This window comes from Littorina saxatilis, linkage group LG3, assembly GCF_037325665.1.
Source record: "Littorina saxatilis isolate snail1 linkage group LG3, US_GU_Lsax_2.0, whole genome shotgun sequence".
Taxonomy (NCBI): domain Eukaryota; kingdom Metazoa; phylum Mollusca; class Gastropoda; order Littorinimorpha; family Littorinidae; genus Littorina; species Littorina saxatilis.
In genome coordinates this window covers 28,491,703-28,499,101 of record NC_090247.1, presented here as the reverse complement: position 1 = coordinate 28,499,101, position 7,399 = coordinate 28,491,703, and positions in this window count along the sequence as shown.

The following is a 7,399-nucleotide window of genomic DNA, read 5'->3' as shown; positions in this document are numbered from 1 at the left end:
AAACCCAACAACAATAAAATGCTGACAGTATGTGCTGGAAAACCAGTCGAGACATGAAAGTTGGTTGATGTCAATCTTATAATATATTTGTCAATCTTGAAATACATTTGGCAAACAGTTGATTTTAATTTAGAAATACAGTTGTGTCTTCTCTACAAATTATTTTTTTTTATATATGTATATAAAAAAACCAACCAGGAACATCAACAACAAAAACCCACTAAAATCCAGTTATGATGATCATAACTTAAAGCCAAATGAAAAATATCAACAATCTTCCTTCTGCGTTTGACGTTCTGTGATCAAACACATGCAACTACCCTGTGAAATATATAACCTGAGACTTAATACAAGCATTTCTCAAATACAGAGAGAGACCATGAGACAACAACAAAAATATTAAAAAAAGAAAAAGAAAAAACTCATCAGTAATACATGGAGATTTTCAGAGATTGTCAAACTGACTGAAGCCAAACATTTTGCAAATATTTGATTCCATGTGTAATGAGATCATGTCAACGAAGACAAGTCCTGAATGATGCGACCGACTGTGAATTAATGGAATTATATGAAACAACCCCACCCAACCCCACATCCCTAAAACAAAATCTACAGACAAAAAGGGGGAAAAGACATTGCCATACTATCATGAGATAATGACGGGTCAACTTCAAATGAATTATCTAATGCCTGACCCAACATTGAGCAAGTGTTCTGAGATTAGGATGACAAGGAAGCTACACAATTAAAAAATTAAAAAACTTTAAAAAATAAAAAATAAAACACAGTACAAGTACTATGAGACATTGTACTAAATGTTGGCAGGGGGGTGTCAATGACATGAGATCTCATTCATTTCATCATCAAACAAATGAAATAAGTTTGTTTAAATGTAATAAACTGGTTTGTGAGCAACAATGCATTTGTCTTTTTTTGGACTGACATCTCTGTCTTCAAATACCTGATGCTGTTTTAATTCATTTCTCAGTGATGAATTCTGATTCATTATCAACTACATACACGCACATGTTCATTGCTCTCTACTGAGACTCTCCTGATTACAATGTACTTAGATGAGCCAAAACAATTTCAGACTAAAAAGCAGCAGCTTAAAAATGTAGACAGCAAATTAATACATTGGAAAATGTTTTCTTTTTAGTTTTTCCTTCATGTTTTAGTAAAGTTACTAGACGAAGGGACGACAGAAATTAAGCATCCTCCAGTCAGTCCCATATGGGAGGTGTCCTTTCATGGGAGGGGCCTCACATCACAGGTACCACTGTAGTAATATTCAGTTTTCCTCCAGCTATAGAACCTAGGTCACCTTGAAGGCTACACTAAAAGTTTTTATATCGAGAAAGTTCTTTGTGCTTAATATGTACATGACTTTAATGTTTTATAAGAAAGCAAAACCGTCACAGGCAATATATAGGAACACAATTTGAATACATATGCTGTACTGTGCATCAATGTACAGATATCATTTTGTCTAACAGGTTATCACTATTCATTCACAAAAAAACACATCCGAACATAAACATTTTCATAGTGAAACTTGAAATTGTGAAAAATATAATGCACTTTTCATCTGTTCAGACATATAATGCATGGGCAAAAATCACGATTGATAATCAAAACAACAGAGCAATAATCACTCAATCATCTACCTTAATTAAAGCTAAGTTCACACAATACAAACTTGGAACAACAGTACATCCTCATAATTATAAAGATCAAGCATTCAAGTATAGGCAAGCCTGTCTATGATGACCACCCAAGGAACCAATCAAAAGTGGTCATTATTAACAGCTGTTGTGTTTTTAGCATAGCAATAGGGCAAGCTATCTTAATGCCGACGAATCAAATACGAGTCTCATTATACTTGTTTGCATCAAAATAGTGGGCCCTATTGCTACGCCGAAAACACAATAACATTTATATTGCTATTCTGACGTGAAATTCTGTGTTCAAAACATGTTTTTGGCAGCTACAACTATACCCACCTGGTCAATGCTGGCTGTTGCAGACAACGCTTTAGTGCGCAAACCTCAGTGTGCAAACCACTTAAGCATATACCGGTAGAAATCACTGAACACTGAAACACTCACAAATAAAACTATGGACGGAAAAGACCGACATAACCGGCACATTAAGTCAATTTGTCTGGTTTCATATGACGTAACAGAGCATGCTTAATTGGTACCATTCCATTTGCTGTTCTGATCTCTGACTAAAAATTCTGCTGCGGAATGAAGTTTGCGAAAATAGTGACTGCAGAAAATCTGTACATGTAGATGCTGAGAGAATAACGATTTTTCTAGAACACAGTCAAGGACTGAATGGGTCAGATCCAGGCAACTTTGTTTCAACATTGCATACAATGAACGTTGTACAGGTTAAAGGAGAGCTTGCTGATTTAGTGCAACATTGGAAAGACCATATGCTAGACTGCAGCTACTAGAGTAGGGGAAGTTTAGTAGCCTTTCCAAGAACCGGATTTTACCTGGAATGTATTTCATGTTCAGTAAAATTTAATTTGTATCATCTGTCGACCTGTTACAGAAGCCCGCCTGACAAGGCTAGGTATGCATATACTTCATCTATGGTATGAAACCGGAAACCGCTTGTTGTTTGTTGTTGTAAATATATTCCCCATCATTACACTTCCATAGCAATCGACAATGAAATAGGGCTATGTGAGAAACAACCTCCAAATCCCCCCCATGTGTCTGTCAGAATAGACATAAACTGAGGTGGTCACTTTGGAAAAGTTAAATTAAAAAAATAATTTAAAAAAACACGATGGTGATTATTTGGGGTGGTCATATGTGGTAGGCAGGTGGAGGTTATCAAGAGCAAATCACCAGGGCAGGTTCCACTATTCCTACAAAGTGCATGCACACATACATGAATGCAACAAAACGTGTGAATGCCCACCATCTTGTGTGAACACAACTCTCAAAATGCCAAACCAAACACAGCATACCAATTGCTGATGTGGTAGTGTCACATGTACCAAAGTACACGTGCATGCACATTGGTTTGGATCCAGTCCCTGACACAATCGACACACTACTAGACAGTTTGTCACAGACTTGCACAGACAAAACAAGGCAGCTCTAATACTGAATTCGCCTCCACTGATTTGATATGGAAAGATAGTCCACGATTGATGGTCCGTTTGGCTGGACAATTCACAAGTGCACAATTAAGTTGAGCCCATGGTGGGCGCGGTCTGTTTTATCCAAATTTCAAAAAACGTATCCGAATCTCCGCTGCAGAGAAACGAGCACGTTGTGCCGCCGTCTGTATTATCTCTGAACCGGAAGTGGCTTGGACACATGAGGACGCGATTGTGCGAAACGGGACCTTTGATACGCAGACTGTGTCTCGGCGATCCCCTTGCTACAGATCTCTGATTACAACAACTTCTTTAATTTTTTAATTTTCAAAAAAATGTCCTGACATGTTTGAAACATTTGGCATTCAATGATCAAAGTTTTGGAGATGTTTCAAAACCTTGGACTTTTCCTTTTAAATCAGACAGAGAAGAGACTGACTCACCATTCTGCGCTTTTGTGATAAATTCCTCACACGTGAAAAGAATTCATCACTGAATTAAGTTATTTTCACTCGGAAGAGTCGTACAAACGGCGATGGAACTGACAACAAAAGGGCATCTGTCTGAAAAGGGCTTACGCAGGGCTCCCCAAACCATGTGTCCCTGCGTCCTATACGCACTAGAAGCCGAAATCACGTACTAGAAATTCATTGAGGGGTTCCCGGGACGCACTAAACCACTAAAGAGCGGGTAAAGGGACGCACAACATTTCCGCTATCGTGCGTACTGTAGGAACTCTGTAGTCGTCAGTCAATTATAGTGCAAGAAAAAAATGCTATTTTCACGGAACGATATGGAAAAGAGTGTATGTGTTCCCTTTAACGAGGTATAGTTGAAGTGTCCTCTTCGAATATTCTGATGAACAAAGACACTTCATATATATCACACTATTCGTGATAACAATGCGTTATATCAACACAGGAGGTTTGGGGACCATGGACTCTTGGGATCTTCTAAAACTCCGCGTTGGGGGTCCATGGACCCTCTAAACATTTAAAGTTGGGGTCCCGGGACCCTCTAGGACGGGCGTCCGTGGGGAACCCTGGGCTGTTACGGTACGTGCCTTCCCAAAGAAGGATGGCGACTTCCGGTAACGAACTACAGAAAATAGTTATTCTACGTTACAGTCCAAACTTTGTTTTTCTTATTCTTTTCAAGACTCTCCAGCCACGCAATTAAACCAATCAGGGAAAACAAGTTGAAGCGGAAAGCACACATTGACACACACACACACACACACACACACACACACACACACACACACACACACACACACACACACACCATCTGCCCCGCACTCTTTTATCTCGACCAAGAACATGTATGCCAACCCTCAACCCTTTCACCTTGCACGAAGAGCCTGTACGTGCCCATTTCAATACTGTACAACTAACTTCGTACTATGGACTTCATAGTGTATACCATACCGGTTTGTTTGTTTGTTTGCTTAACGCCCAGCCGACCACGAAGGGCCATATCAGGACGGTGCTGCTTTGACATTTAACGTGCGCCACACACAAGACAGAAGTCGCAGCACAGGCTTCATGTCTCACCCAGTCACATTATTCTGACACCGGACCAACCAGTCCTAACACTAACCCCATAATGCCAGACGCCAGGCGGAGCAGCCACTAGATTGCTAATTTTAAAGTCTTAGGTATGACCCGACCGGGGTTCGAACCCACGACCTCCCGAACACGGGGCGGACGCCTTACTACTAGGCCAACCGTGCCATATATATATGGTCGACTAGGAAAACAATTAGCCATATGTCGAACACACACACCCACACCCTTAAAGAACAAAGCACAGATGCGTGGAACGTGCGTACAGAAGGTGTCAGAATACACCTTTCTGTGACCAAATTGTGGAAAGGACAAAGGCCGGCATTGTGGTCAATACACTGCAAAAAGAACTGCACACCTGTCAACGAAATTTTAAAAGTGCAAGAGAAGCATTTAGCAGAAACCTGTACTACGAGGGGTGGTCCAAAAGCATTGACTAATGGTTAATTTTGCAAGAAAAGTGCACTAGATCATAGGTAGTGAACTGAAGGTTAATTTAATTATTCTGTCAAAATTGCAAGGAACGACAATGGCCTGGAATGAGATCAGCAAAAGAATTGCACATCTGTCAACGAACCATCCACACTGCAGAAGAAGCAGCTAGGAATTAATAAGGCCTGAGGGGGTTGTCCAAAGTTGTTTTATTCAGTACTTTTTTTGTAAACGCCTAAACGTACTTACTCAAAGTCATACTATTTCCCTTTTGCTTATTTTTACAGCTTCTGGAGCGAACAGCAAAGTGCCTTCTAATAAGTTAATGTGGGAATAATTTGGAGGTCGCCGCTGTCAAGGTTTGAAAATCGCTAATTTTTTCACAAAGGACTAACAATAATGGACAAAAGCGTTGGTTTGCCTGAAGGAAATGCAACTTATTATAGTGTACAAGAATGCGTTGGCAACATATGAATCATCTCTTCGAAATCTGAATACTCTCTGTTGGCAATAACTAAATAAACAAAGAAACAACAGAACCCCCCAGATGGACCCGAAGACGCACACTTCACTGCCCTCAAGCAGATTAATAGTTTCTGCACAAGGACCTCACCCGGTACGTCATTATGTCATTGGAAAATCGTATCCCGCACGTGGAACACGTGATCATTATCATAATTACCAAAGGTGTTTTATCACGAAAAATGAGAAAGAAAATGCGATGATAAGAATACTGCATGAAGTGATACTTTGGTGTAGTCTGCTGCATGTTATAGTGACATGGTTCTAATAGATAAGGAAAGTCCTGACCTCACAGGGACCTCGAAACGACCGAGCCGTTATCACCAAGAGGCATGAGCATAGAGTTGTGGATCCGATCCAACAAGTTAAAACACTGTGTAAAAAGCGTAAACTTCAGCGTGAAAGATCAAATAAATTGTACTTCAAAGACCTGTGGTTCCAATTGTTTCACGATGTTTGCTAGGGGGAGTGGCTATTGACAAAACTATTCTGCAAACATAGTCAAACTGACAGAATATTTAAAATCTCCGTCTAGGCAGTCTGGACAGCTGGTTGTCACGTCAGTGTAATACAGGATTATTATATGAAGTCTTATATCGCGCGCGTATCTCCAGACTCGGACTCAAAGCGCAGGGATCTATTCATGCCGTGTGTGATGGAATTTTTTACACAATACATCACGCATTCACATCGACCAGCAGATCACAGCCATTTCGGCGCATATACTTTTTACGGCCTATTTTATTCCAAGTCACACGGGTATTTTGGTGGACATTTTTTTATCTATGCCTATACAATTTTGCCAGGAAAGACCCTTTTGTCAATCGTGGGGCAATGTAGTGTACACGAAAGGACCTCAGTTTTTCGTCTCATCCGAAAGACTAGCACTTGAACCCACCACCTAGGTTAGGAAAGGGGGGAGAAAATTGCTAACGCCCTGACCCAGGGTCGAACTCGCAACCTCTCGCTTCCGAGCGCAAGTGCGTTACCACTCGGCCACCCAGTCCCAGAACAGGACAAACAGTGTAAGTATGGCTTATCTTGACTGTAAGGTCACAAACCTACTGCGCCGATTACTTTTTTCTGATATGCTTTCAAAACTGTTCGGTTATTTTGGTGTGTTTATTTGTAAAAATATAGTGTTTTTTTGTGGGTTTTTTCATAATTTTATTGAATTTGACATTGTCGACAAGTTCCATTTATTTGGCCACCGGGGTACTTTTTCGTGAAATGTTTGCTCATTCAAGTGTGTTCATTTTTGAAGAGATACTGTGTTTTCGATTGAATTTGACAGATATGATCTGTCTTCAAGGTTAATTTATTTGGCCACAGGTGTGCTTTATTGGCGTATGCTTAGAATGTTGTGTGATCTTTGATGTGCTTCCTTTCAAACTGTACACGTATATAGGACTAGATGAATGCCTGCTTCGCCGGGAAGAAGTAGAGCCAAATACCCGGCTTCGCCGGGTGAGTGGCCCACCGTACGCCGGCTTTGCCGTGTGAGTGGCGCACCGTACGCGATTGACGCCACACGAAGGAAGGGAGATAAACGTGCAAAACACTGGAGAAGATAAGGAAGAGTAATACCCGGCTTCGCCGAGATGAAAGCGTTGTGGACAGTGACCTTCTAAAAATAGTAACGGGAATATGGATTGAGCGTTGTGGACAGTGACCTTCTAAAAATAGTAACGGGAATATGGATTGACGCCACACGAAGGAAGGGAGATAAACGCAAAACACTGGAGAAGATAAGGAAGAG